Source organism: Orcinus orca, chromosome 17 (genome assembly GCF_937001465.1).
Source record: "Orcinus orca chromosome 17, mOrcOrc1.1, whole genome shotgun sequence".
Lineage (NCBI taxonomy): Eukaryota > Metazoa > Chordata > Mammalia > Artiodactyla > Delphinidae > Orcinus > Orcinus orca.
Genome location: NC_064575.1, coordinates 80386845 through 80414067, shown reverse-complemented (window position 1 = coordinate 80414067; position 27223 = coordinate 80386845). Strand labels below are relative to the sequence as shown.

At 45.3% G+C, this 27223-nt stretch overlaps 1 protein-coding gene across 7 annotated transcripts in view; it reads left to right on the top strand.

The window, feature by feature from the left end:
* The window catches only part of LOC117199643 (WAS protein family homolog 6-like), a 90192-nt gene extending 71289 nt beyond the window's left edge, over positions 1-18903 (top strand). For 3 of the 7 annotated variants that reach the window (XR_007472972.1, XR_007472973.1, XR_007472970.1), the window contains 2 exons: positions 7588-7693; positions 10529-18903. The gene's annotated coding sequence lies outside the window, so the exon portion shown is untranslated. The remainder of the gene's footprint in view (positions 1-7587; positions 7694-10528) is intronic. The other 4 variants (XR_007472971.1, XR_004480914.2, XR_007472974.1 and 1 more) reach the window with 4 other exon arrangements.
* The last annotated feature ends 8320 nt before the right edge of the window (positions 18904-27223 follow it).

The following is a 27223-nucleotide window of genomic DNA, read 5'->3' as shown; positions in this document are numbered from 1 at the left end:
CTCAGAGCTATGGACTCAATTGTGTCTCCCAAAATTCATAGGCTGAAACCACACCCCCAGTGTGATTGTATTTGGAGATGGACCCTTGAGAGGTGACTACTTTTTTTTTTTTGCGGGCCTCTCACTGCTGTGGCCCCTCCCGTTGCGGATCACGGGCTTCAGACGCGCAGGCTCAGTGGCCATGGCTCACAGGCCCAGCCGCTCTGCGGCATGTGGGATCTTCCCAGACCGGGGCACGAACCCGCGTCTCCTGCATCGGCAGGCGGACTCTCAACCACTGCACCACCAGGGAAGCCCGGTGATTACTTTTTAAAAAAATTTTTTTTATTGGAATGTAATTGCTTTACAATGTTGTATTAGTTTCTGCTGCACAGTGAAGTGAATCAGCTATATGTATACATATATCCCCTCCCTCTTGCATCTCCCTCCCCCCTCATTCCCACCCAGCTAGGTCATCACAGAGCACTGAGTTGAGCTCCCTGTGCTATACAGCAAGTTCCCACTATCTATCTATTTTACACATAGTAGTGTATTCATGTCAAACCTAATCTCCCAATTCATCCAACCCTCCCCTTCCCCCTCTGTGTCCACATGTCCATTCTCTACGTCTGCGTTTCTATTCCTGCTCTGTAATAGGTTCATCTGTACCATTTTTCTAGATTCCACATATATGCATTAATATACGATACTTGTTTTTCTCTTTCTGGCTTAGTTCACTCTGTATGAGCTCATGCAGCTCAATATCAAAAAGGCAAACAACCCCATTAAAAAATAGGCAGAAGACCTAAATAGACATTTCACCAAAGAAGACGTACAGATGGCCAAGAGGCACATGAAAAGCTGCTCAACATCACTACTCATTAGAGAAATGCAAATGAAAACTACAATGAGGTATCACCTCACACCAGTCAGAATGGCCATCATCAAAAAATCTGCAAACCATAAATGCTGGAGAGGGTGTGGAGAAAAGGGAACCCTCTTGCACTGTTGGTGGGAATGTAAATTGATACAGCCTCTGTGGAGAACAGTATAGAAAAGCCTTAAAAAACTAAAAATAGTACTACCGTATGATGGGGCCTTTGGGAGGTGATTACTTTTAGATGAGGTCATGAGGATGGGGTCCTCATAATGGGATAGTGTCCTTATAAGGAGAGAACAAAGATCTCTCCCTGTCTCTCTCTCTCTCTCTCTCTCTCTCTGTCATGTGAGGACACAGCAAGAACACGGTTATCGGTAGAATATAGAGGGCACTCCTGGGGTGCAGAAGAGTCTGTTTCTTGGCCCAGGGGTGATTGCATGGGTGTTCACTTTACAATAATTTATTCAACTCTATATGTACATTTTGTGCTTTGTGTACATAATGTATTTTAAACTGCAAAATGCTTTAAAAACTACCTCAAATCCCAGATATTTTTAAGATGCAATGAAATATGATATTATAGTAAAATGGACAAATTTAACTATCCAAACACACCAGGCATATTCATTATCAGAAATAAGCTTTGATCATTGTCATCCACCTTTCATTAATTCTGGACTTCATCCAAACTGAAGCCCAAGTGGCTTTCAACCAGCACCAGAGACCAGAAATGCTTCAGACTAATTTACATTTCCTTTGGTTTACTCAGAGCTTAATATAATGATGATGCCTCATTATGATAAAAAAGGAATTAAAAACACGAAATTCCAGGGCCCCAGAAAGAGTGCGGAAAAGATTATCTCAAAATAAGAAGTAAAACGAGTGGCCTAGATTCCATCCCTGCTGACCTGGAGGCTGTGATTTACCTGATTTGGTTCTTCACAGTTCTAAGTTCCATAACTGTATTTCATAAGCTTGGTATACTTAGCTATCTTTTGGAGGTATGTGTGTTATAAATAATAGTAGTCAGAAACCTTGTTAGGACTTTGTTGATTTGGTGTTTTGGAGAAGTGTTGAATTTTTTAGAAAATCTATTAGGAAAAATATTCATATAACCCAATTATTTACATGAATGAAATTTCAGAAAGAATGCTTAAACAAGGTTTCCAAACAGTGTAATGATCTTTAGAAAAGTGAAGAAGGTATACTCCAGGAACAAATTATAATAGCATCGATCCTCTAAAAGCAGTAGGCTATGAATGTTAGCAGATGGTTTGTGGTCATTAGTAATGATTAAAAATCAGCATGGTTTTTCTAGGGAAATTTTTTCTCATTAGTCTTATTTCCATTTTTAAGAGAGTTACTAGGTTCATGGATAAAGAGAATGTCACAGACATACCACATCTCAGTGTTCACAAGGCATGGGTGCTGGTTCCATTAAGCAGTTAATGTTTTTTAAAAGCTGTCAGGTTACTAAAATTGTCTTGCCAACCTCAAAGAACTCAATGCTTCAGCCTGCCCATATAGCACTTGATAAATATCTGGATTAAGAGGAAGAAAACATACTTATCAACTGTACATGTGACCCAGAACTGGACGAAGAGTTTATACCTTGCACTGCAGACTCGCACGTAGAAGGATTTAAACATGTTCCAAAAGAGGACTGAAACTGTTGAAAAACAGTAGGTTAGAAAAAGTTCAGCAACACAAGGTCAGCATTGAGACAATCTGACTTGACATCAGTGTAGTTGGAAAAGACCCAAAGTCTTAGCCAAGTGCAGTCTGCATTTGAGCCAACAATGTGATGTGGCCACATGCAAAGCTAACGTGATTATAGGCTGTATTAATACAAGCATAGTGTCCACATCAAGTGGGTGATGTTCTCACAGTGTTCTAGACTCATTAGAGCAGAAATACGCTTCAATCTGGAGTGTCTCATTTTGAGAGGAAAATGATAAGCCAAGAAATGAGCAGAGGACAAGTGGGATTACGGGTGATCTGGAAATCAAGCCATGTGAGAAGACCTGAGAATATTTCACCTTAGAGGGAACCTGGGAGCCGTCTTTAAATATTTGGATGGCTATCAGAAGGAGGAAGTTCTTTTCATTGGTTGGTTGGTTGCTTTTCCCACGTGCTGCAAAGGGTAGAATTCAGAGAAATTTCATAGAATGGTAGATTTCAAATTAAGAAAGAATTCCTACAGTTTGGGCCAATGCAGCATGGAAGGGGCATCCCTGTGAAGTATTGGACACAAGGGATCCAGAAGAGCACATGCACAGGGACTGAGGTAAGAACGAGGGATAATACCTCACGAATGGTAACTGGCAAGGGCTTTGGAACCATACAGACCTGCCATCAATCCTGTCTTTCTATACTTAATAGCTCTGTGATTTTGAGCACGTTACTTAACCTCTCTGAGCTTTGGTTTCCTTATTTATAAAATGGGAATAGTAACATACTCATCTCACAGGACGTTTTTTTTTTTTTTTTTTGCGGTACGCGGGCCTCTCACTGTTGTGGCCTCTCCCGTTGCGGAGCACAGGCTCCGGACGCACTGGCTCAGCGGCCATGGCTCACGGGCCCAGCAGCTCCGCGGCATGTGGGATCTTCCCGGACCGGGGCACGAACCCGCATCCCCTGCATCGGCAGGCGGACTCTCAACCACTGTGCCACCAGGGAAGCCCCGGGACTTTTTTTTTAATTGAAATGCAGTTGATTTACAATGTTGTGTTAATTTCTGTTGCACAGCAAAGTGATTTTTATATATATATATATAATACATACATATATTATTTTTTTAATATTCTTTTCCATTATGTTTCATCACCGAATATTGAATATAGGTCCCTGTGCTATACAGTAGGACCTTGTTGTATATCCATTTTCTATATAATTCAACAGAACTTTTTTGATGATTAAATAAGACAATGCTCTTATTGATAACCCTTGTGGACTTCAGTGGAATTACTTCAGATCCTCAAACCTGCAAGGCAGAAAGATTTTTATCCCCTGATAAAATCTCCTTTGCCTAGAAAGCACATTTGCCTATGGTGAATTTTTCTATAAAAATTGGGAGTACTTGGCACTTTTACTATCCAAATTAGGCAAAAAAGTTGTGATTTCATGTTATCATCAGCCCCCATTTTTGCCATTTCTGTTCTGAGACAGTAATAGATTCAAAGCCATCTTTCACACTTACCTCGACCCTCTCCTTGCTGGAATATTTGCTCAGCTGTAGACTCAGGGCAGAATCTTTCTTCATCCATCTCCATAGCCAGGCAAGCTTGGCACATTGCACAACCCCTCGCAGCACAGTACAAGAGCAATGCAGGTGACACCCGGACATGACTTGGTATTGCATGTCATGGAGTAATTAAAATAGGGAGATGTGCTAGGCAGAATCCCAAAGTGGCTCAAGACTCTTGACCCCTGGGGTAAATCCTTGCAGAGTCCCCTTCCCTGGAGTGTGAATAGGATGGGTTTCATTTTGGTTATTAGGTAAAATGAGAAAGAGGTTTGGTGGATACAATGAAGGTCCCAAACCAGCTGTCTTTGAGTTACTCCAAAGGAAGTTTATCCTGAGTGAGTCTGACCATATCAGGTGAACCCTTTAAAGGGACCTGGCACTTCATAAGGAAGAGATTTAAAGTACAAAAGATTCTCCTGCTGGCTTTGAAGAATTAGTCTGCCACATGAGCCGGCCTAGAGAGGGAGCAACATGACAAGGAGCTGAGAGTGGGCCCCAGCCAACAGCCAGCAAGAAAATGGGGGTCTCAACCACACAATCACAAGGGGATGACTCCTGTCAACAACCAGTGAGCTTAGTGTAAGACCCCGAACCTCAGGTGGGACCCCAGCCCAGATGACACCTTGATGCTAGTCTGGTGAGACCCTGACCAGAGAACCCAGTTAACCCGTGTCCAGACTTCTGACCCACAGAAAGTGTGAGATAATAGATGTGTACAGCTTTAAGTCTCTAAATGTGCGGTAATATGTTTTGCAATAACTACATGCAATGCAAAGTGTGTGCAGGAGTGAGAAACCCATTTGGCCATCCGTGTCATTTTCTCTTGAGAGCCTGCATTTTCTGTGGCATTGCAGTAAAAAAATCAGTGTCCTTCTTTGCTCAGAAGGGAAGGGAAGTGTAAATTTTGGCAGGGCCTCGTGGAGATACAGCTCCCCAGGTGCTTGGTGAGTAGAAAGAAGTAGATAAGTGGGTTCTATTATCTTCACTACCCTGCCGAGGCCAAGGAGGAGAAGCAGGCTCTGAGGTCTAGACCCACGTACCTCCCTACCAGTCTAGATCTGGAAGCTTCTGGGTCCAGAGCTAAGAAGAGAGGTCCAGACTGAATATGGCTTTAGGAGGCACCTGCATATGGATGGTAATGAATCTGCAGTGGATGTCTCCATTGCCAGAAAGATTGTGAATGGTGAGAACAGAAGATGTGGGGAAGAATCCTGGAAAACACCTACGCTTACATTTAAGAAACAGCCAGAAAAGAGCAGGCTGGCAAAGCCAACTGAAGTGGAGCCGTGCAGGGGCAGGAAGGCAATGGGGAGGGTGTGATGTCACGAGAGCCAAGGAAGAGAGGAGAGAAAAAGGGAGGATCAGAAGAACTAAACACGGCGGAGAGGCAGGTACGGTGCAGACCTGAGAAGGGCTTTACTCAACCTAAGGTTGACGAGGTTGTCAGAGATCTTGGCCAGAGCACTTTCAGAGGAGTATTGGGGCAGGAGCCAGAGCGAGGTGATGTGACGGGTAAATACAGTACGGGGTAAGGATGGAGCATCATTCTTTCAAGAACTTTGTCTGGGGCTTCCCTGGTGGCGCAGTGGATAAGAATCCGCCTGCCGATGCAGGGGACATGGGTTTGAGTCCCGGTCCAGGAAGATCCCACATGCAGCGGAGCAACTAAGCCCGTGTGCCACAACTACTGAAGCCCACGTGCCTAGAGCCCGTGCTCCACAACAAGAGAAGCCACCGCAATGAGAATAGCCCGTGCACCGCAACACAAAGAGTAGCCCCCACTCGCCGCAACTAGAGAAAGCCCGTGTGCAGCAACGAAGACCCAATGCAGCCAAAAATAAATAAAATTAAATCTTTAAAAAAAATTTTTAAAAAAAGAACTTTGTGCAGGGTGGGGAGAGACAGGAGGAGGAGGACAGTGAGGGACTGTGGGGGGAGCAAGAATTGGTTTGAATTCTGATGGGAAGGAGTCAATATAGATGGAGAAGCCTCCCACCAAGAAGGACTTTTGTTCCCTAAGCCCAGGTCTTTTACAATATCTGCAAGCCTTTTGAGACGATGGGGGAGAATTTGGGATTGGTAAAGGGAGAGGTGGGCTCTAAATTGTTTCTAGAGCCACATTTCTGTTCTTGTGAAGACTTGATTTGTAAGACAGTACAGTTGTTTTTAATTCGTCAAAAAAAAAAAAAAAAACTGGGCTGCAACTTGAATGAAATAAGGTGCTGACCCACTCATCCAACTACATATCTGAAATTTGCTTCTTTGTATCGGAGAGAAGGTCTTCAACTAAGATGGAAATCAAAAGAAAAAAAATAGAAACAACATATTTTTCTCTTACGTATTTATAAACTTTCCAGAGCACCTACTGTGTGTAAGGCCCCGGCTGCGTTGGATACTGTAGTTGGAGAGGGGTGGAGAAAGGTTGCAATTCGAGGTTAATAATTTTCCACCCTGTTCTTAGAAACATCTTCAAAGCCATGCTAACAGGTTGGCTCTGGTAGATAAAGTGCCATCAACCCTTGCCTCTGATGTTATTTGGTTCTCAGTCTTCCAGACATTGTTCCACTAATTGGCTTCCCAGAGCTGCTTGCTTGGCTCTGCCAAGGGGTGATTAACAGGCTGTGCTGATGCGGCTCCCAGCCCTCCTGAGGGGTAGCACGTGAGCTGGAGCCCTTGGAAAGCTGGGGGCCGGAGAGGGTCCTTCCTAAGGCCAGAGCATCCCATGGTTCCGGAGGCCTGAGGCTAAATTCCATGCAAGGCGCCCTTGTGCTTTATTTTTTCTCTGCGTTGACCTATCCTGGGAAAGACTTGGGACAAAGTACCGTTGTTTAGCTTGTGGACACAAGAAACAAACAAAAAGACATGGCTAAGAAGGGAACGGGGCATTCGAAGCTTGGGCTTCTCAAACTATCTGTATAAAGGTTTGTTTTGTTTAATTTCTTGGTGTAGACTCACTTCCTGTCATTGGACCCGTAACACGTTGTTCATGGACATGCCTTGGTTCAAGGACCTGGCTTTGGTCAATTTCTTCTTTTAATAGTGATGCTAATTTGGATGCCTTACCCGTGCCCTGGGGGTTAGGGGTGGTCAACCGTATTTACCTTCAGAGCCCAGCGAGCTCAGGTCAGAGCCTTCATTCCAGAGACTCTGTCTCACCCCCCTTCCAGTGGGTTTCCAGGGAAACAGGCCCCCAGACAAGGATTTGAGTGCTAGGAGATTACTAGGTAATGACCCCAGAAAGAATTGTTAAAAGATTGGGAAAATGAAATGAGGCAGGGAAGGAGTCACTAAGAGGGGGCATGAAAAGCAAGTCATCATGGGGGCAACTGGCCTTGGTCCTGCTCGGGGAAGTTCTGAGAAATCGGGGGACACTCACCTCGCAGTCAGTCCACTCAGGGCACAGGGTTTGGTGTTAATGCAGAGCTGCCATGCACAGGTCGAGAGCTGCTGGTGGTAATCCTTCCTCACTTCCTGCCCACAGGCTCTAGTGTGCAGAGAGCTTCCAGGCAAGAACAGGCAGGGAGCTCAGGCTGGAACAGCTGGACAAGGACGGAGTCAGCAGCCTGTGCTGCGCGTGCAGCCTCCAGGTACAGTGCCACAATGCCTGCGTTTTCCTTTTGCTCCGTGCCCATCGCATTGTTTGGAATTATCTATTTCCTTGTTTCTTTCATAAAGTCTAGGACCTAGACTGTGAGCTCCTCTAAGGCAGAGGCTGTTCCCTCGATCTCTGAACCTCATCGTAGGGTGTGGTCTTTAGTACCCAGAAGATGAGGAATGCATAACTCTGACCCCACAACACCCCAGGGTGGGATTGCTCTTATCCTCATTTTATAGATGAAGAGACCGAGGCTCTGACAGTGCTGTGACCTGCACAAGGTTATGTAGCTAACCAGTGGCAGACTCAGATCTCCCAATTCCAAATCCTGGTTCTTCTTTGTCTGATTACAGCTACCTAGAATTTTCATCTCCATTCCTTACCCCCATGCTACCCTAACATGCACACACCTACACACACTTTTGACTCCCAATCTGTACATACTTGATACCTTTTTTTTTTTTTGGAAGCAGGCATGGCTTTCTTGACAGAAGAGAAGCCGTTTTTCACCTAAGCCATTTTGTGATCTAAGCCTGGCCACAGTGCTTGCCCTGGAACAGGTCTCAGTAATTCGTGATCTTAAGGGAACAAAAGAATGCAGGAACAAACTGTTACCAGGCAAGAGAAGTAACAACAGCAAAGATAATCTATCCGGGGCGGGGATGGGGGGGGCTTCCCTGGTGGCGCAGTGGTTGAGAGTCTGCCTGCCGATGCAGGGGACGCGGGTTCGTGCCCCGGTCCGGGAAGATCCCACATGCCGCGGAGCGGCTGGGCCCGTGAGCCATGGCCGCTGAGCCTGCGCGCGTCCGGAGTCTGCTCCGCAACGGGAGAGGCCACAGCAGTGAGAGGCCCGCGTAATGCAAAAAAAAAAAAAAAAAAAGATAATGTATCAGTTGTGAAGACTCCAAATCTGTTTCAATGGTATGGTAAAGATTAGCCTGAAGCGCCTAACCCCAGATCAACTGGAACCTAAGAGGTGATGATGTTGACCTTTTCTGACCCTCCTGAGTTTAGTCAACTAAAGCTCTGACTCTGTTGACAGCCCAAGCTCCTTCATGAACATGCATGTACATGAACATGCATGAAGCTTAAAACTTCCCCAATACAGCTGTTTGGAGAGACAGTGCTTTGGGAAAGTTCCCCCGATATTGTCCTCACTTGCTGCAAGTAATAAATCCTTCCTTCTCCTACTCTTTGGCTTGGTTGTGTCTTTTGGCTCGACACCCACCAAGAGGCGAACCCAGTTTTCGGGTAAAAAGAATATTCTTGATAGATATTTACAGGTTGCAAACCCGGCCAGGGTCTTTGGAGTTGTCCATCTTGAGGCCGTTCAGGATGGCCCCCAATGGACTTCACAATATAAAAGGAAGGGAAGGAGAGTGGCTTCAGCTCTATCTCCCTCAAGCTCACCGGGAACTGTCCGCTGGAGTCATACCCACCCTGTATCTCCTGAAGGTGTTTTTGATTTCGGTGACTCTTAGCAGGCTCAGCTGTGCCTGTTGACTTTTTTCCTGCAAGGACTTCTTTGTTTTGTTTTGTTTTGTTTTGAATTTTATTTTGTTTATTTTTTTATACAGCAGGTTCTTTTTAGTTATCTATTTTATACATATCAGTGTATACATGTCAATCCCAATCTCCCGATTCATCCCACCACCACCCCCCTGCTGCCACTTTCCCCCCTTGGTGTCCCTACATTTGTTCTCTACATCTGTGTCTCTATTTCTGCCCTGCAAACTGGTTCATCTGTACCATTTTTCTAGGTTCGACATCTGTGCGTTAATATACGATATTTGGTTTTCTCTTTCTGACCCTGGAAGGACTTGTGAAGCTTGCTTTTGAGTGCAGGCCCTGTGCCTGGCCCTACCACTCTCTCCATCGCTCTGCTCTCCTGCCACACTGGCTTCTGGGAATTCCTCAACCAATGTCTTGCTGTCCCCATCCTGGGGACTTTGCACATGCTGTTCCCTCTGCCTGGAAAGCAGTTCCCTTGCTTCTGCCTAATTACCTGTAACCCTTCCCATTGATCAGCTCTGGTGTCTTCCTGAGGGAAGACTTCTTTTTTTTTTTTTTTTGCGGTACGCGGGCCTCTCACTGTTGCGGCCTCTCCCATTGCGGAGCACAGGCTCTGGATGCGCAGGCTCAGCGGCCATGGCTCACGGGTCCAGTGGCTCCGCGGCATGTGGGATCCTCCTGGACCGGGGCACGAACCCGTGTCCCCTGCATCGGCAGGCGGACTCTCAACCACTGCGCCACCAGGGAAGCCCCCTGAGGGAAGACTTCTTGCTCTGCACCCTTGCCGCCTTCACCCTCCACACCTGAGTGAGCCCTCTTACACTCCCTCACCTGGAAACTGTGCTACTTTCCTCTTGGCAATTATTCCAGCTTGAAAGTGGACACTATTTATTGGCATCATCTGTGGGCAGGACAGCTTCCCCTTTTAGAGTCTAAATTCCCTGAGAAGAAGGGACAATGTCTGGTTTTGCTCAGCACTTCATCTCCAGCTCAGAGCTGGTGTTCAAATATTTGGATTGCGTGAATGGATTAATGATCAAATTAACAGCTAATCCTCACCAGCTCCTCCCAAGATAACCATTATTAATCTCATTTTATAGATAAGGAGACAGAAACTCAGAAGGTTTGGGCTTGCCTAAGGCCAAACAGCTTTTGAGGATGACAGCTCAGCATTTGGATTTAGAGCTGCCTGATTTCAACAGCGTGGGGACCTTGGGGAGGAAGGCTGGATGGAGTCATTTAGGGAAATTTGAGTCCTACCTGTTTGTTTTCTTTGTTGATGCTCATGAAATTATTTAGTTCTCTGTGTTGATAGGAAACTGAGATGCAAGCAACACTAGGCTGGAGGAACGAAGATCATGACAAGGTGAGGCTCGGCCTCGGTCTGTCATGGGAATCAATGAAGTGGGGCGCCAGGTGTTTACCATAACAGTTCTACCAAGAGACCTGAACAGCAACACAATGCAGAGCGATTTCCTTGCCCAAAAATGGTTGTGTGTGTGTGTGTGTGTGTTGTTTTGTTTTGTTTTGCTCTTTTATCCTGAGGGAACTGCATTCTTTGCTTGAATAATTGGTGGGATACCAAGTAAGCAGGCTGGGGACTTCCCTGGCGGTCCCGTCCAGTGGTTAAGACTCGGCACTTCCAATGCAGCGGGTGCGGGTTCGATCCCTGGTTGGGGATCTAAGATTCCACACGCCGCGTGGCGTGACCAAAAAAATGAAAAAAATAATAATAAAATAAATACATACAAAGTAAGCAGGCAGGAAACTCACTGCTGTTGTAGGCAATTACTAGCCTAGGAGTTGAGAGATGGGGGCTCTGGGTGCAGCAGTGTCAGACCCCTCCTGTATCCACCACCCATCACCCTCGGTACGTATGTCCGACCCCAGACCCATTCTGACTGGAAACTAAAATGAATTAATCAGCCTCAGCCCCTCACTATCCTGCTCAGATTTACCCCACCTCCACGCCTGCCGCAGCTGGGCAGCCCCAACTTGCATGTGCGTAAAGAACCTAGATGATGAGCACTAAAAACCACGTGTCAGAAAGGGAGCCATTCCTTAAGGACTCATTGCTTTGTAGACACAGTCTTTGACACCTCCCGCGCCCCAGCATTTTGTATCTGTTTAACTTTGTTGATCCCCGAAGACTGAACACACAGAGCCCTGGCTTAAGTCTGAAGAGTTGTCCCTATTGGGCTTAACAAGCCGCTGCTTTTGACCGGCTTACTATGAGTGTCATTGCTTTCAGTGCCCCGTTCCACTGATCTTCACAGAATAATATTATGGAAAGATCAATAGAACTGTGTTTTTATTTTATTTATTTACTTATTTATATATTTTTAAAAGGTGGGTTTTTTTAAAATTAATTAATTAATTTATTTTTGGCTGCATTGGGTCTTCGTTGCTGAGCGTGGGTTTTCTCTAGTTGCGGCGAGCGGGGGCTACTCTTCGTTGCGGTCCGCAGGCTTCTCATTGCGGCGGCTTCTCTTGTTGCAGAGCACGGGCTCTAGGCGTGCAGGCTTCAGTAGTTGTGGCTCGTGGGCTCTAGAGCGCAGGCTCAGTAGTTGTGGTGCATGGGCTTAGTTGCTCCACGGCATGTGGGATCTTCCTGGACCAGGGCTCAAACCCGTGTCCCCTGCATTGGCAGGCGGATTCTTAACCACTGTGTCACCAGGGAAGCCCTAGAACTATGTTTTCAAATTAAAAAAAAAAGTTGTTCTAACAGCAAAACCTTTTTTTTTTTTTTCCAAGTGATATCTTACAGGGAGCCTCAGTATAGAGGTCAATGTGGGCAGAACTGCTGATGTTGGAGGGTTTCAGGGGACCTGGAGGCCAGCCCAGGCCAATCCAGCTCTATGGAGCAGTGGAAAAGCCATCACTCTCAAATAATCACTCGAGTCCACTTGCAGCAAAGTTTGTAAAACAAAGGTATCGACTGTTGAAACTGAACTCTCATACAGCAGGCAGGACCCCCATGTCCTGCCCTGAAATGTTTGTTTGTGATCCCCAAACCTTCTGATGTGTGAATATGTCTGCCTTTGCACATGGATAGTGGTCATGAGCGTCAGTGTATAATTCATGAAAATGGACCCAGTGCTGGAAAGAACATACCAGCAAGGCCACCTGCAGTAGGTGGCCGGGGTGTGATCATTTTAAATTCTCAACCCGCATCCGTTCTTCTCTCCCTACGTACCACGTTCCCATTCTAATAACTGGGGTTCTGTGGCCATGGTCTTCACTCTCACCCTCATGGCGCTGTTAATGAATGTCAGTTCTAACATCTGGGGTCAGCTGAGCCCTGGTCCCTGCTTCTCAGTCTGCTTCTCAGCTGCCTGAGTCTCTCGGTTTCCGACTAAGCCTGGAGGCCGGGCCTTATCTGTCTCTGCCCACCTCCTTGGACCCGATGCCTTGCCTCCTGAGCTGGCTGTAAAGTGCATGAATCAGGGATGGGCTTGCAGTCGGCACTCGGTATCATCTGACATTTCTGTTGTCGCTACTTTTACTTTTTAAAAACTCTGACTCCTATCTCGTGCAACCCCGGAACCAGTGAAAATCATGTTTCACCCTCTTGGGATCATGAGGTCAGCTTTACTTTACCAGTAATGGCATGACATGTCATGGTTGTATGCACTTAATCTCTATCACAGCCCTCATGAGGGATTTATTGATCTTATTTTATAGCCAACGAACAAACAAAACCCCACGCCCTCAGGTTGCTCTGCTCCCTCAGTGTTTCATTTGCAGATTAGGTATGAGAGGAAATCCCTTAATAAGTAAAAAGGTAATAAAATATGAAAACACACACAAAATACATACGAAAAGGCCAATTAGAACTGCTATTATAATGGTTACACTAGATAGTCCAGCATTGTCAAAGATCACGTTTTATTTTGAATTTTAGTAAGCAAAGTGGTTTTTGAAGTACGTATTTATTTGATTGGACTTAGGATCAGCTACGCCCACTGTCCAACTTCAGTGCTGATCTCAGCGCTGCTCCTCCTGTACTTATGTTCTTGGGAAAAAGCATCCACGGCTCTTGGGAGGTTTTGTTTGCCTTTTCCTCCAATGAAAAGGGCCTCAGAAAAAAGGGTCTCATTTAACGCTCTGATAAAAGCTTGGGAGCCTTTCCCTGGGAAAAATGCCCATGCTAACACAATCTTGTACATAATTTCAGGATGTTGATACATTCCCCCAAAGCCATGGACCCAGATAAAAACTCCTGTTTTCCAGTCCGGACATTGGAAGATGACGATGAAGTTGATATATGGAGAAGCACAAATTGGACAGCTGACCCTAATAAATCATAGAGGAGGAACAGGTGACAAGCACACACTCGTACCCACGTGACTCGACTTCTCCCAGCTCGCTCCAGCACAAGGACAAGCGGCAGGTGTGGCTCACCGCCCCTGTGGCAAGCCGCTGACACGGTGAGAAGGACAGAGCAGAGGCAGGACCGGGCTGTGCTGATCTGATAAGGGGATTAAGTTTCGGCTTCCCTCCCACCATCCCTAATGCCCTCGGACTAAGCAGCTGCCCCAGCTCAGCTCTTCCTCGGATGCAAAACGTCTCTCTGCCCAGGCAGTCGCTGCATGCTGGCCCACAGAGGCACCAGCCTTTCCTGAAACACATGGTGATGTTCTTTACACCTTTGCCCAGGCATGCCCTCTGTGGGCGATGCCCCGCCCCTCCGGTCAAGTACCCACTTGCTCTTCGAGACTGGCTCAGGTTTCACCTCTGAGCTGTTGCCCTAGTTCTGGGGTTGGGTTTAGCTGCTCCCTCCTGCGCTCTGCTTGCCCCACACCCACCCCTCTCCTTCCTGTGCTTACTACGCGGTAAGTGTGGGCCTCCTACAGCAGTTATTTTTTCACATGATTGTCTTCTCCATCAAGAGGATGAGCTTCCTGAGGACAAAGACCAGCTTCTTCCAAGCGTCTGGCGCCTAACAGTTACTTTATAAACATTTCTGGTCGGACTTCCCTGGCGGTCCAGCGGTTGGGACTCTGAGTTTCCACTGCTGGGGCCTGGGTTCGATCCCTGGTCGGGGAGATAAGATCCTGCAAACCCGGCAGCGTGGCCAAAAAAGAAAAAGAAAAGTTTTGGGGATGCTATGACTGAGTGATATATATATGGTCAACCTATGAAAAGAAAGCAGTATGATACAGGACACGTGTAGGAGACAGACACACTGGAGAGGCAGCAAGTTCATGAAAACTTCTTTCCTAAAAGTAAAGACAAGTCACAAGGGTATATAAGAGCAGCCTGAAGCGGAGGGAGCAGTGTGATACGTGAGCAGCTCAAAGGGGACACAGACGGTGCACCTGGCAGGCCAGAGGCTCTGAACCTGGAGCCTGGACCCCAAGAGCCGCTTACAGCAGAGTCCCCGAAGGGCCTCCTGGAGCAGGAAGGTGCTGTGGGACTCCATCTGCCTTCCCCACGCTCTGTAACAAGAGCAAGCGCTTGGTTTTGTTTTGTTTTATTTGGCTGCACCGTGGCTTGTGGGATCTTAGTTCCCTGACCAGGGAATCGAACCCGGACCCCCTGCAGTAAAAGTACCATGTCGTAACCACTGGACCGCCAGGGACTTCCCAAGAGCGAGCACACTGGAAGTTCGTTTTCGTGCAGAGGTCTCATTTTCCTAGTGCATCTCACAGACCTAATGTTTATCAGGCCTACATGCTTTCATTTTCTTTTAATAAAATCTCTGGGCCTTAACCCTGAATTGAGAGGGTCTGGGAGGAGCGGTGTGGCAGGAGGACGAAGCTGGTGCAGGAAACGAGGCAGTCCTGCACAGACGGGAAGGGAGTTTCCATCAGCAGGAAACAGCCCTCAAAACCAGTCACATCAGAAATGGGTGACACCATGATGAACTGTTAGTGACAAGACATAAATGGAAATTGAGGGGTCTGACAGAGGGAACTTAAGAGAGACAAGAGACGTAACACCCCCTCCCCCCTGAGCAATCACCTTCAGCGGCCACTGCCATTTGGAGCCTCAAAACCCTAGGCATCGGGTTAGCCCAGTGTTTGCACGTATGTTTAGCCACAGACCACTTTTTTGGAGTACATCCTATACAGTAAGTCCAACAGGTCCAGCAGATGAAGGAGAAGCAGCAGTGAGGGGGCCAGAGCCCGCACACTTCCCCCTCTCCTCCCCGAACCCAGTACCCCTGGAGGCAGGAAGGTCTCTGAGGAAGCCAGTTTGAAACCTAGTGCACTAAATTACTGGTCTTAGTCTTGGCATCCCAAACTCCAATGACCCCAAAGTCCAGATGGACAACATAAAAGAGTGACACTGGCTTGTTTTGGCTTTGACAAAATTGGGGTGTCCTAATAGAGGGAACCCCAGAGGAAAAGCTGTGCTTCCTCCACGGGATTGATTGTTGCTAGACTCTGGCAGACCGAGGAATGCAGCCGGCTCTGTGTTCACAGACCAGATTTTTCCATTGAAGCCAGAAATCCAGATTTTCCCATGAACTCACCTGACTTTAAAAAAAAAAATTAATAGACTATTTTTTAGAGAAGCTTTAGGTTACAGAAAAAATGCATGGAAAGTACAGGGAGTTCCCATATACTCCCTCCCCCAGACCCATTCCAGTTTCTCCTATTATTAGCATCTTGCCTTAGTGTGGTACATCGGTTACAATTGATGAACCAATATTGATACATCATTACTAACTAAAGGCCATAGTTTACATTCATTCTTTGCGTTGTACATTCTATGGATTTGACAAATGTATAATGGCATGTATCTGCCAACACAGTATCAACCAGAGTCATTTCGTTGCCCTAAAACTTTTCTGTGCTCCACCTATTCATCCCTCTTCACTTACCCTCCCAGCAACCCCTGGCCACCACTGATCTTTTCACTGTCTCTGTTCTTTTCCAGAATGTTCATATCTTTGGAACTGTACAGTATGTAGCCTGTTCAGACAGGCCTCTTTCACTTTGGAAATATGCATTTAAGTTTCCTCCACGTAACTCCCGATTTTTAACTACTGAAAATAAATTGAAATAGTCACAAAATACTGAAAGGTAGACCTTCATCCTACACCTCTCTTGGTTGGATGAGGAGGTACGTTTCTCTCGCTTTTTACAACGGGTATTGGAGGTGGGGGATGGGGGAGAGGGAGAGGGTCATCTCAGAAATGGAGGCAAATGTGAGGGAGAAATGGTTCCTGAAGGAAGCATGGCTTCCAGTTTCCAGTTTTGCTTCTGCTTTCTGGTTCAAGCTCGCTCAGCTTGGGATGAGCCCCTCCACCTTCAGTGTGCCTGCCTCACCCAGAATCCCACCTGGTTCTCACTCCATCCTCTTTCTCCCCCACTCCCACCCACCCCACTTGATTCAGAGAGAGAGAGCACAGTGAAAATGCCCGTGGAGGCCCTATGTTCTCCCTCCCGGCTGTGTCCGTGGCCAGGGTTTACCCAGAAGCATCCGGCAGAGCCATCCCCCAATAAGATTTAGCAGCCCTGGCTGCCGGCAGCCAAAGCCAGTGATACCTGGATAATATTTTTTAACATGAGGTTCACAGCTTGTTTTTATGCTCATGCAACATTCATATAAGAAGAACCATGTTTGTTTGCATTTAAAACTTGTGGAGCAGCTTAAGAACATGGGTCTGGAATCAGACAGTCCTGGGCTCAGATGACATTTCTGCTGCCGCTAACTAGCTAAATCCATACCCACTCTGGGCCTCAGTTTTCTCATCTGCAAAAATGAGCACAATAATGCCTTCTCTGAGAGCTATTAAGAAGATTGAATGCTGCATGTGGCTTACACACAGAAATGTTCACTGAGCGTCAGTTCCTTGTCTGCTCCTTACGGGGAGCTAGAGACCTGGGTCTTAGTTCCAGCTTTGTTATCATCCAACTTTGTGTCTAGGAATTAGTCACAAATCGGAGACCACAAGCCAGCAGCTGCCCTGCTCCTATTTATTTTTTAACTTTTTAAAAATTGAAAACGCTTTTTAAAAATTGAAGTATAGTTGCTGTACAATATTATATGTTATAGGTGTACAGTATAGTGATTCACAATTTTTAAAGGTTATCCTCCATTTATAATTATTGTAAAATATTGGCTATATCCCCCATGTTGTACAATATATCCTTGTAGCGTATTTTATGCCTAACATCAATAGTTTGTACCTCTTACTCCCCTACCCCTATATTGCCCCTGCCCCCTTCCCTCTCCCCATTGGTAACCACTAGTTCTCTATATCTGGGAGTCAGCTTCTTTTTTGTTATATTCACTAGTTTGCTGTATTTTTTAGATTCCACATGTAAGTGACGTCACACAGTACTTGTCTTTCTCTGACTTATTTCACTTAGCACAATGCCCAAGTCCATCTATGTTGCTGCAAATGGCAAAATTTCATTCTTTTTTATGGCTGAGTAGTATTCTGTTGTGTGTATGTATGTATGTGTATGTGTATATATATATATATATATATATATATAAAAAATATATCTCACATCTTTTTTTTTTTTAGCGGTACGCGGGCCTCTCACTGTTGTGGCCTCTCCCGTTGCGGAGCACAGGCTCCGGATGCGCAGGCCCAGCGGCCATGGCTCACGGGCCCAGCCGCTCCGCGGCATGTGGGATCTTCCCGGACTGGGGCACGAACCCGTGTCCCCTGCATCGGCAGGCGGACTCTCAACCACTGCGCCACCAGGGAAGCCCTCACATCTTTTTAAACTTTTTATTTTCTATTGGAGTATAGTTGGTTAACAATGTTTTGTTAATTTCAGGTGTGCAGCAAAGTGATTCAGTTATACATATACATGTATCTATTCTTTTTCAAATTCTTTTCCCATTTAGGTTGTTACATAATACTGAGCAGAGTTCCCTGTGCTATACAGTAGGTCCTGGTTGGTTATCCATTTTAAATACAGCAGTGTGCACATGTCAATCCCACACTCCCAATCTATCCCTCCCCCCCACCCTTCCCCCCACCCCTGTAACTATAAGTTCATTCTTTAAGTCTATGAGTCTGTTTCCGTTTTGTAAATATATTCATTTGTATCAATTTTTTTTTTAGATTCTGCATATAAGTGATATTTGTCTTTCTCTGTCTGACTGACTTAACTCCATATGACGATCTCTAGCTCTACCCATGTTGCTGAAACTGGCATTATTTCATTCTTTTTAATGGCTGAGTAATATTCCATTGTATATATACACCACATCTTCTTTATTCATTCATCTGTTTTTCTTTTTTTAACTACATGCATCCATTTATTTATTTATTTTTATTTTTAAATTTATTTTTGGCTGCATTGGGTCTTCGTTGCTGCTTGCAGGCTTTCTCTAGTTGTGGCGAGCGGGGGCTACTCTTCATTGTGGTGCATGGGCTTCTCATTGAGGTGGCTTCTCTTGTTGCAGAGCACGGGCTCTAGGCACTTGGGCTTCAGTAGTTGTGGCGCGCAGGCTTAGCTGCTCCGCGGCATGTGGGATCTTCCCAGACCAGGCATTGAACCCATGTCCCCTGCATTGGCAGGTGGATTCTTATCCACTGTGCCACCAGGGAAGTACCCATTCATCTGTTGATGGACACTTAGGTTGCTTCCATATCTTGGCAATTGTAAATAATGCTTCTATGAACATTAGGGTGCATGTGTCTTTTTTTTTTTAACATGTATCTTTTCTAATTCGTGGAAAACCTTTTTTTAATGGAACATCTTTTTATATACACTCAGAAAGTACACATATCAGGGAGTTCTCTGGTGGTCTAGTGGTTGAGATTTGATGCCTTCACTGCCGTGGCCCAGGTTCAATCCCTGGTCAGGGAACTGAGATCCCACAAGCTGTGCGGCGTCACAAAAAGAAAAAGAGAAAAGAAAGAAGGAAAATATACATATCATAACTCTGCACCTTGATGAATTTTCAAAAACTGAACACACTGTATACTCAGGGCCCAGATGGGAAATAGCATCCCCAGAACCTTCTCGCTCCCCCTTCTGGTCGCTCACCCTGCAAGAGCATGACTACCATCCTGACCTCCAGCACCCTCAGTTGTAGCTCTGCCTGTGTTTGTACCTTATATAAATGGAATCCTGCAGTACGTGCTCTTGGGTCTGGTTTCTTTTGCTCAACACTGTTTGTGAGATTCATCCATATTGTTGGGTGTGGCTGTAGATTGTCCACTTTTATTACTGTATTGTAGGGTTGGCATTCTACGGCTGGCAGCCCAAATTCCACCTTCCATCTGTTTTCATAAATAAAGTTGCGGGGTTTTTTGTTTTTTGTTTTTGTTTTTTTAAACATAGCCATGCCAATTAAGTTCTGTACATGTCTATGGCTGCATTCTGCACTGCACTACAGAGACAAAAGCTGAGAAGACCATAAGGTCCACAAAGCTGGAGATACTATCTGGCCCTTTATAGAGAAAGCTCTGGGACTTCTATATAGTATTCCATTGTGTGAATATACTAACATTTATTTATTCATTTCACTGTTAATGAGCAGTTGTGTAGTTTCCGAGTTGGGGCTATTAAGAGTAATGTGCTAAGAACATCTCCTAAATGTCTTTTGGTGAAACATGCGTGTGCACTTGTGTTGTGTCTGTTCCTGGGAGTGAATTTGTTAGATCATAGGGCAGAGGTGAGTTTAACCTTATCAGAAACCGTCCATCAGCTTTCCAAAGTGGTTGTGCCGTTACCTCTCCCGTGAGCAGTGTCCGGAGCTCCACTTGCCCCATACACTCTCTGCACTGGTATTTCCTGCCCTTATCATTTTAGCCATTTTCCCTGCTCCCATTTTGATGCTTCTCCTCTTTCTATAAGTTATTTCTCAGTTTGTGGTTGGGCACCTCCAGGGTTAGAGCACTCACTGCATCTAGGGCATCTAGGGGGCAACTGTTTCATCTTTGGACACTTTGTTTTCTTAAGAAGCTCTTCTTCATTGGATCACCTTTTGGATATTTAAAGATCAACACGTGTGTCCCCACTGAATGCTGTCTTCTCCCAGGGAAAGAACACTAAACATTTCCAGCTTCTTTAAAGTCACTTGGAAAATATGGTTTGCGTGCCCTCACCATCCTGGTTGCCTGGTGAACAACAGGCTTAGCATCTCTGGACCTCAGTTTACCCATCTGTAAAATAAGGAGGTTTGATTCAAAGACCTTTAAAGTCATTTTAACTCCAACATTCTGTGCTAAACCTTAACTTGGGAACCCTTGCAGAGATGCCCCTATACATTTCTAAACAGGGGCCACCCTCCCCTAAATGTTCCTGTTAATGTTTATCTGCTGACAGTAGCAAATGGAGACATTTATTCATTCCATTTCTCTGCCTTCCGACATAGTTTCTGAGAGCCAAGGATGTTCCAGTTGTGGCAGAAGGAGCTCATGGTGGTAAGACTGATCTGGGTTTCTCCTGTCACACACACGGCTCCAGCAGGAAGCAGGAGGGGAAAGTGGATTGTGTGCCGGGGGGACCCCATATCGTCCATGGGAGGCTGTAAGTGTGCCAAGTGCACTTTAAGAAGGCGAGATCAGGGGAGATGTCGGCACTGATGAACTTCACCAGAGGCTGGAGGGTGACTGGGGGAGGGAGGAGTTGGTGCTTGCCTGAGCCTGGTCACTGGAGGATGGTAGACTGAGGCATCGGGGGAATGCAGGTTTCACCCTCAACCTTCTCAGGATTTATTCGTTTGCAGCAAATGACTCCCAGGCCAGACTGCTCTCTGCTTTCTTTTTGACATAAGTGTCAGTGGTGTGTAAGGATGGAAGAATAGGTCAGCAAGTCTGGATGTCAGCCCCCTCTGATATTTGAATTTTGCAGAGACCAGCCTAATTTTTAAAAAATCAATTTATTTATTTTTGGCTATGTTGGGTCTTTGTTGCTGCATGCAGGCTTTCTCTCGTTGTGGTGAGAGGAGGCTGCTCTTCGTTGCGGTGCGTGGGCTTCTCATTGCGGTGGCTTCTCGTTGCCGAGCATGGGCTCTAGGTGCATGGGCTTTATAGTTGTGGCCCGTGGGCTCAGTAGTTGTGGCGCATAGGCTTAGTTGCTCCACATCACGTGGGATCTTCCCGGACCAGGGCTCAAACCTGTGTCCCCTGCATTGGCAGGCGGATTCTTAACCACGGCGTCACCAGGGAAATCGAAGACCAGCCTAATTTAACTGACCCAAACACTGTCAAAATGTGAAGGCAGGACAGAGAAAATGAAAATATTAATTATGTTTGCAAGATATTAAATTCCACAGTCTAATAGGAACACAGCTTTGAATTTTTAAAAAGAAAACCTAGCTGTCATGTGTTAATTCATTTAAGCCTCACAATTTAAGCCCATGCAGTGGAGAAGATCACCCTTGTTTTATGAATGGGGAAACTGAGACACTGAAAGCTTTAGAACTTGCCCAGTTTGTAAGGATGAAACCAGGATTACAAACTCAGGCTGTCTAGTTTTACAGGCATTGCTCATAATCACGATCCTTTTAAATACAAGTACAATCATAGCGCTTCATGTTTGCGAGGAAACCTTCACTTGCAGGTCAGAATTGGAGGCCTGGCAGCTTGGCTAACTGGTGTTGGAATGGTGAGCTGATGAGATCCCAGCGCAGGGAGCTACCTAATCTGACTCTCCCCCAGTTTTACTGATGGGCTCAGGAATGGATGTCTCAGGGACACAGAGCTCACTAGTGTCAACTATACTGTCAATAATAATGACATAAAAAAAATTACTCCATGAGGGCAAGGAAGTTCCCAGAGGAAAGCTGGATGCTGTCACTGGGAGAAGGCAGGCCAGAAGAATGGATGTTTGCCATGGAGTGAGCATAACTTGTCCAAGGTCACACAGCCAACAAATGGCAGAATCAAACTTGAACTCAAATCCATCTTACATCGAAGCTTAAGGTAAAAATGATATCCCCCTTTTATACCAAACCTTGAATGACAGAATCTTCTCTTTTCTTTTCAGCCAAGCATCAGCTGGTTGTTTAGAAAGTAAATTCTTGGGTACACTTTATGAGTATTTTCTTGTGGGCTCATGATGGAACGAATGGTAGATTTTATTAACGGTCCCAATTCTTCACTCTACCCTGTGGTAACACCCTTTGTCCTGGGAATTTATCTTCTCTTACCAAAAAGCTGAGTATATTTCCTTTATTGTTGATTCTGAATTTGGCCATGTAACTTGCTTTGGTCAATGGGATGGTAGAAGAGACTTGAAAAAGCACTTGACATTTCCACTTGCCCTTTTTGGCTTCTGCCATCACCATGAAAAGGACATACGTAGGCTAACTCGCTGTCCCAGGAGGAAGACGGAAGCCACATGGAGCAGAGCTGCCCCAGCTAAGGGGTCCCAGCCAAGCTCAGCAGAGTCCCAGTCCCCACTCAACCGGAACACACAGGTTCACCCCAACGTTCATCCCTTGATCCATCCTCCATCCTTCCACACTCTCCCTTCCTTTAATAACTGTTTATTGGGTCTCCAGATGGGCCTGGCACCCTGCTAGGCTCTGGTAGTCCTCCTGTTTTTGTTTTTCTTTAAAATAAATTTATTTATTTTATTTATTTATTTTTGGCTGTATTGGGTCTTCGCATGGGCTTTCTCTAGTTGTGATGAGCGGGGGCTACTCTTTGTTGCGGTGCGCGGGCTTCTTACTGCGGTGGCTTCTCTTGTTGCGGAGCACGGGCTCTAGGCACACAGGCTTCAGTAGTTGCAGCACACGGCCTCAGTAGTTGTGGCTCGTGGGCTCTAGAGTGCAGGCTTCGTAGTTGTAGCGCACGGGGCTTAGTTGCTCTGCAGCATGTGGGATCTTCCAGGACCAGGGATCGAACCCGTGTCCCCTACACTGGCAGGCGGATTCTCAACCACTGCGCCACCAGGGAAGCCCAGTCCTCCTGTTTTATCCTCCTTGTTGCTGGGATCCAAGGCCACCCCCCCCCCTTTTTGTTTACGTTGCCCAGTTACCATTGCTTGCGGTTGGTTTACAGAATATTTACTGTACTTATAAATCTATTCACTTTTTTTTGCAAACTATTTAAATGCAACTGATAAACTTAAAACCTTATGAATCAAATGTCCTTAAACATTTACACACTTGGTCAGATTATCCTGTTTCACTACAACTTTCAGTCTAATATAACTTCTCTTGACTGCTTCAAACACCTTAACAACACAAAAGTTTTTACTGTACCCATACTTAAGCTTATTTGTAAAAATCAGAACTATGGATTTGACCAATTTCTTTGTTAGCTATATAAAACATCTTTTTGTACTTTTCCAGGATTGTAATATCAGACCCAAAAGAGAAAGATTATCTCCTTCCCAGGTGCATGGAAATCACAGCCTCTGGATCAATGATTGATGGATTCTTAGTGGGAACACTGAATCCTTCAAGGTGAATCAGACGGCAGCAGGCATTTGCTGGTTGGGATGCCCTCTCTCAGATCAGGTTCAACTGCTAAGGCAACAGGACTTAGCAGGTTCTTGCAATCTTCACTTCTATGTCTGTTGAATTTTGGGTACATGATGTTTGGCCTCAGTTTACAATTAACTTCATTATGCCTCATTAGCATTCATTATAATTAGCAGGGCCATAGAGCAGTTTAATCTATCAGCCATTCTCCTAGGACATCTGGCCAATCCATTAACTTGCAACACCAATTATGAACGCTCTTTCTACTTGGTTATTTAGGAGACCACTGGTCTTGACCTGCCCTTCCCGGTTTGGGTACAGTTCCTACTCTTTCTGGAAATATTTGACTCACAGTAAACTTATCTGCTCTTCTCAACTTATATAGATATACCATTTCATAAACAGATATACCGAACTTCAAGTAAGGAACAGATTCCCATATTATGCCGAACTTACCTACTTACTAAAACACTGCTTTTAGCCTTTCTTTGAGTTATAACTAGCTTTGTCATTACACATATTAACTTTTCCTTTTTTTTAAAAAAAATCAATTTATTTATTTATTTTTGGCTGCGTTGGGTCTTTGTTGCTGCGCTCAGGCTTTCTCTGGTTGCAGTGCGGGGGGCTACTCTTCTTTGTGGTGTGCAGGCTTCTCACTGCGGTGGCTTCTCTTGTTATGGAGCACCGGCTCTAGGCTCATGGGCTTCAGTAGTTGTGGCACACGGGCTCAGTAGTTGTGGCTCGCAGGCTCTAGAGCACAGGCTCAGTAGTTGTGGTGCATGGGCTTAGTTACTCCACAGCACGTGGGATCTTCCCGGACCAGGGCTCCAATCCATGTCCCCTGCACTGGCAGGTGGATTCTTAACCACTGCGCCACCAGGGAAGTCCCTAACTTTTCCTTTTTGATCGTTAAGGACTCATGGCTTTTCACAGATTCAACTTGTTCTGGTAAATCGACAACTGTAGACCCAGCTATTCTTTGTTATATCCAAGTTGTCACAACCTGACCAGAGGGACCCCGTTTCCTTTTCAATCAACTCCTTTGTCCTTTCAGCAATAGCCCAGCACTTTTGACAGCAGCCTGGTTTTCTGGCAAGAGCAAGTTGTCTCAGGCCATTCTGACTTTCCCCTGCTTCCAGACGTGGACTCAGGTCCTTTGAAGGAGCCCTGGGTACCACTAACGAAAAATGCTGTTGAGATCAATGTGTGTGTGCTGAGGGTACAATATGTGCGTGCTGGTGATGAGATGGCACACCATGGCCACTGAAAAGGAAGAACTAGAGAGGATGTTGCTTCCTAAGGTCATAATTATGTTCTCAAATTGCTCAAATCATTCTACTATTACCACCTCTTCTTTTATACAGTTTTAAACAGATTTTTCTCTATAACGTGCCTATTCAGGTTTTAACACTTCACTCAGACTGTGATTATCCCAACCTCTGATTTTATCAACTTCTATGTGCCTCAAGGCCCATTATTTTGAGGTCACTCGTATGTATACTTTATCAGAACCTGCTTTCAAGAAAACATCTTATAAAATTATGTATTGAAATTTTTCTCTTTTCCTGTAAATGCTCATTTGTCATATACCTATTAGACATAACTATAAAATTATTGACACAAATATATTCAATTATGTTAATATATTATTATATAACCAAATGCCATTTCGTGGTGATACATTTCTGGCACAAATTCACTCCCGTGCTAGCCTTGAGAGGCTGATGGACACCAGAGGGCCAGCTGGGAAGCTCATCCCCTCTAGGAACTGTCGTTGAAGCAGGATGCCATTAATAATACAATTTTGAGGAATTTATATTTAATTCCACTAATGCGCCTTCATTAATTGAAGGCATTTGGGGATAGTATGCAAATGGAAAGAATAAAGGTTTTTGCTGACTGAAAATGTGCAAATCACTCAGCAAAGCCAGGGGTGGACTCTTCTCTCCATTTGCAGATCTGGTCCCATAGAAAGGGACTGGCTCTTCGTCATTTCTGTATGCCTGTGGCCAGGCCAGTTTTCAGTTATGATAGGTGCTCAGTGATTCTTCTTTGAATAGAGAAGGAAGAAAATGCCATGAGAATCACGGAGAAAATCATAACTGGCCAAATCATTAACCCGGGACTGTCATTCATAATCCACAATTTCTTTTTTTTTTAAATTTGACTTTATTAATATTCTGAGGCAATTGGGTTTTGAGACAAACTTTAAATTGCTTCATTTCCAAAATTCATTTTCGTCACAACATCCGGGAGCAATCCGTCTGCTAATCAATAACTAACATTTAAATGGCTGTTGCCAGAAAGGCAACCCAGCACAAAACCAGTACTGTCAGCAACTCAGAACAACTCTAATTTCCTGACAGAAATCGATTCACAGCAACATAGTGGTTACTGCAAATATTTATCGTTCTGAAAAGGAAAGTTCATCAGTGCAGCTTCTTGAGCAGTTCATTCACAAATGAAGGACTGTGATGGGCTCCACCTCGACATCTGTCTTGAGATGTAGGATGTGGTGGGTGGCAATAACCCTATGATTGCCTTGAAATTGGCCCTTTTGGGGGTGTAGTGGGTACTGTGGGCCCATCCCAGATGGCCATGTGGGGAGAATATTGGGCATGGAAAGTCCAGTTCCACAGCTGGGATTTCACTGGCTTGCTGTGTGATCTCAGAAAGCCAACTAACCTCTCTGAACGTTCCTTTTCTCTTCAAGGAAAGCACGATAATCAGATCTGTCCAATTTAGCCCTCCAGTTGTTGTGAGGATGAAACAAAGGGGTTGGGGGAGGAGATATCCCTGAACATATATTTAATGGACTGGGTAAATTTGGGGTCTTATAATGACTCTATTTCCCAAGAACAGGATTAAGGAGCAAGGCAGAATATTCATGAGAAATCAGAGCGTCATCCTAAAGCTCAGTGTTCATGGGAGTTTTACTAACTGGAAAACAAGTGACAATGGGAACAAATGTGCTCACTGAGTGACACTTACTTCTGTGAAGTAGGAGCTGGGAAACAAGGATAAAAAATCTGTGCTCATGAAGTTCATGGTCTAGCTCATGGGGAGGGGGCTGAGCAAACAGATAAACGCAACGGGTGTGGGGAGGATAAAGAGAGGTGTGAGTGGGAGTGTGGGAACACACAGGCATGAACTGAAGGACAATTTCTCAAGTCGAGCAGCAATAGAGGGAAGGCTATTCCAGGAAAAGACAACAGGCGCAGATTAGCACTTCAAGAGAACCATAAAAATAAATCAGTATTTCCCAAATTTCTCACTTGAAGTTCACTTTTACATTTTTGGGGGCCTTGTCTCTGTACCACATGCACCATTTTTTTCTTTTTTTAATTTATTGGCCATGCTACGCGACATGTGGGATCTTAGCTCCCTGACCAGGGAGCGAACCCACACCCCCTGCATTGGAAGCATGAAGTCTTTTTTTTTTTTTAATGCTTTTTAAAATAGTATTTTAAAATTTTTTAGTTTATTTTTGGTTGCATTGGGGCTTTGTTACTGCGCGTGGGCTTTCTCTAGTTGCATCAAGTGGAGGCTACTCTTCGTTGCAGTGTGTGGGCTTCTCATTGCGGTAGCTTCTCTTGTTGTGGAGCACGGGCTCTAGGCACATGGGCTTCAGTAGTTGCGGCACGCGGGC